Genomic DNA, 4,027 nt, shown 5'->3' with positions numbered 1-4,027 from the left:
GATTTGTGAGTGCTTAGCATGGCGCCTGTGCTTATCAGAAAAGCTTTAGAAAGACCTCAAGGTCCTGTGGCTTCATATGCTGGCGTAATCATGTTATGATTCTTGCATCGGTCATCGTTCACACCATGGGATGCCAACGACGATGGTCAATTTTCACATTTGATAAAGGCAACATGGTTAGGTCACAGTTATAAAAATATGTAATGTTTTCCTTTCTGAATTACATATACTATATACATGTGGCTAAACAGCAAAGAAATCATTGGATACATTCAACCTGCTTTCACTGCCACATGTCGCTTACACAAGAGTCACTGAAGGCATCACAGATGTTCCCACATGCCCTTGACATTCAGTTTTGACATCTCCTTGTCATGAAACTTGGACATCGCTATCCACAACAGCTTGCAGCATCTGCACACACTCCCAATTTTTCTTACTTCCTGCAGAATGGTTCTCTCCCAGTCATACATTAGGCACTTGCCAGACATAACGACCTTTAAACAATCAGTAATCGAACACAGGCACTGTGCATTAAGTAATAGCTTATGTGCTAGTTTAAATGCACCCCATAAATATCTTTGTTACACAGGAACACTAACCTCAGTTACAATGAACTTCACTTGAAGTTTATATTTTTATTCACGAAACTGGGTGTCACGAGACTCACTTCATGACCACAACTAAAGATAACTTCGCGAAAAGCAAGTCTCATGATTAAAAATATAAACTGAAGTTCGTTGTGACCGAGGTTAATGTTCCCATGTAACAAAGGTAAAAGTGGACGGGATGATAAACATCGCTGCAGCTTTTGTTCGTAGAGCATTGGACGCACTTTTCGGAGATTGCAGGTACGGCCTTTGTCAGCAGCAAATTCTCTTTTCGTACACTTTTTTTTTCATATTTACATTACAATTGCTACTAATTAACATCCCTTATGCTTTCCTTGGCATCATTGTCTATTAGTTCTAATTAATATCATAATTATAAGACTTTGAGTGCCAAAACAACTTTACTTTGAGACTCACCCTTTACCATGTGTTACAAAGCAGTAACGAAGTCCTTGGGCCGGCTGCCCCAAGCGTGCCTTCCTGTCATCTCGGACATTCTTTTGTGGGGTGCGGGTTGTCACCTGCACCGGCTGCATTTGTCTCGGCTGTGCGACTCGCCTGCGGGGCAGTGGCTAAGGGCGGGCCCCTCTGGGATGTGCGGAAGGCCGGTTGTGTGCTACAGGAGCGACTGCCATGAATTTCTCCTGCGTGGTCGCTTCCTAGTCCCCGCGCGTGTGCCACGTTTCATCTGCCACGTGTGTGAAGGGATACTTGTGTTGTGCTCTCTATGAGTGGTTGGTTCCCCCGAAGTGTCATTTCCATCCCTATCTTCGGAACTGCCCGGCGAAGCAGCTGGAGCAGCCCGGCAGAAGAAAACAGGAGAGTGTCGCGAGAAGAGTCGTCGTTCAGACGTTACTGTCCAACATGTTTCAAATAAACGTCTTGTTAAGTTTTCCTTTACGCCTGTCCCTCTGCCTCAGCTCTCTAGAGTTCTGAACGTCCCCGTGGCCTGCGGAATGACGACCACCACCCAGCTCCATGCTACCTACGGGGTCCGCGGCGGCCACCGACGCGGCTCGTAACAACTGGATGGCAGCGACAGGATTCTGCTCACGCCAAGTCGCAACAAGCTCGGGCCAGCATCGGGATCGTCTCCGCTGAGATCATGTCTGCAGGGTGCGGTGAGTGCTTGACTTTTCTTCACTGAGATTTTACCAGGCTTTATCTAGAGTTTTGTAGGAAAGGTGGTAAATTTGGATAACTACTCTACGTTGACCTGTGCATGGGAACGTAGCGTCCTAGTAGTAGTGAAGTTAGCAGCACTTGTAGCAACCATGAATCTGAAGGCACTGAAAAAACCGCTTTTGCTAGAGTTAGCTAAAAGTTTGGGTTTGGATGTTCGTGAACAAATGAGAAAGCCAGAGATTATCGAGGCTATTGAGAACCTTAACGCAGACGACGAGCTCTCAGAGTGTCTAGAGCTGATAGACGAACATGAAAAGCGCAAAGCTGAAGAGAGAAATGAGAAGCTCATACGCGAAGCAGAAGAAAAGGATCTTGAGATGAAGCGCCTTGAAATCGAGCTGCTCAAGGCTCAAGGTAGTAGTGAAGGTAGCGAAGCGTCTAGCGAAGTAGAACGGAAGTCGTTCAGGATGAAAGACCTAATGCAACCTTACCGCTCCGGAGAGGACATGGGTCTGTTCTTGGTAAATTTCAAGCGCACATGCGAGAAGTCGCGTGTTACCAAAACGATGTGGCCACAGTGCTTGCTTACCCTACTACCCTGTGAGGCTGCCGAGGTAATTGCCCGCTTGACAAAAGAGGAAGCAGATGATTACGACCAAGTTAGGTCGAGCCTGCTAAAGAAATATAGATTGTCAGCAGAAGCATTCAGGCAGAAGTTCCGGAACGCCGTAAAGCAGAAAGACGAGTCGTATGCTGATTTCGCATACAAATTAATGTCTAATATGAGGGAGTGGCTCAAAGAGGCTAAGGCGTTCGAGCATAAAGAGAAAATCGTGGAGTGTTTCGGACTCGAGCAGTTTTACCGTCGTTTGCCCCAAGACGTTAGGCTCTGGGTGCAAGACAAGGAGGAGGTAACCACTGTGTCGAGGGCCGCGGAGCTAGCGGAGGATTTTGTTTCACGCCGAGCGCTTGATAGAAGAGAAATTCCCCAGCGGGAGGGCCAGATCAAAAAGGCAACTGGGTGGAGGGGACATTCAGTCCAAGAGAACCGAGAGCGCAACACTGATCCCGAAAAGCAACGGGAGGTAAGTAATGAGACCACGGTTGAGGAAAGGCACCAAAACAGTGCGTTTGAAAAGAGGCGACCACTTGTGTGCTATAAATGCCACAAGCCAGGTCACATTGCGGCCGTCTGCAAGAGTCCAAAAGTTGTTTGCTTCTCAGTCGACAGCGAGGGTGAAAACATACGACTGCTGGAGCCATATATCAGAGAGCTGATAGTAAATAGAAAAGAGTGTCGCGTGCTGCGGGATTCGGCAGCGACAATGGACGTGGTCCATCCCTCGTATGTTGAAGCTGAACATTTCACAGGAGAGTGCACTTGGATTAAACAAGCAGCGGAACCATCAAGCATATGCCTTCCGATTGCTAAGGTATGCATCGAGGGCCCCTTTGGCGCATTGCACACAGAGGCTGCAGTATCTGCTTATTAGCCAAAGCAGTATGCATACTTGTTTTCAAACAGATCCGATTGGTTACTAGGACAGAAGAACCTAGCGTACGGGGATGGGGTTGTGTGCGCGCTCACTCGCTCAAAGGCGCGAGAACTCGCAACTAGAGCCGCACCGCTCGATGTTCCCTCGAGAATCACCGAGAAAGCCGGAGATGGAGAGCCCACGAACACGGTAGACACGATCACACCAAGCACTGATCAAGTGAGCGATGAAGGCGCGGATGAAAACGAGGAAGACCCTCTTGAATGTGGAAGTGTGTGTGAGGAAATGATTACTTCTGCATCTAGTAGTCTGCAGACTTTGCTGGGAGTGGATCGATCGTCCCTTATAGCGCAGCAAAAAGCAGACCCCACTCTTCAAAATATAAGGAGTCAGATTCATGAGGGTATTTCAAAGAAAAACGTGATGTATCAGAACAGGGCCGGGACACTCTATCGTAAGTATCTAGATCGCAGACGGGTGCAGTTTGATCAGTTAGTGGTACCGGAACGTTACCGCCGTGATCTTTTACACTTAGCTCACGGTAGCTCATGGTCGGGTCACTTGGGGGTCAAAAAAACGAAGGATCGCCTGCTGCAGGAATACTATTGGCCGGGTTGTTTCCGGGAAATAGAGAATTTTGTCAGAACCTGCGACACCTGTCAGCGTGTAGGAAAACCAGGGGATAAGGTTCGTGCCCCAATGAAGCTCGTGCCAGTGATCACTGAGCCTTTTCGACGACTCGTGATCGACACAGTAGGGCCTCTTCCAACAACAACATCCGGTTACCGTCATGTC

General features: G+C 48.1%; 1 protein-coding gene across 1 annotated transcript in view; it reads right to left on the bottom strand.

Moving 5' to 3' along the window:
• The window catches only part of LOC119180685 (zinc finger Y-chromosomal protein), a 42,619-nt gene that overhangs the window by 17,400 nt on the left and 21,192 nt on the right, over positions 1-4,027 (bottom strand). The gene's annotated exons all lie outside the window — the stretch shown is intronic.

The sequence above is a fragment of the Rhipicephalus microplus genome, chromosome 10 (genome assembly GCF_043290135.1).
Source record: "Rhipicephalus microplus isolate Deutch F79 chromosome 10, USDA_Rmic, whole genome shotgun sequence".
Lineage (NCBI taxonomy): Eukaryota > Metazoa > Arthropoda > Arachnida > Ixodida > Ixodidae > Rhipicephalus > Rhipicephalus microplus.
The sequence above is the reverse complement of the archived record's forward strand: the minus strand, read 5'-3'. Positions and strand labels throughout refer to the sequence as shown.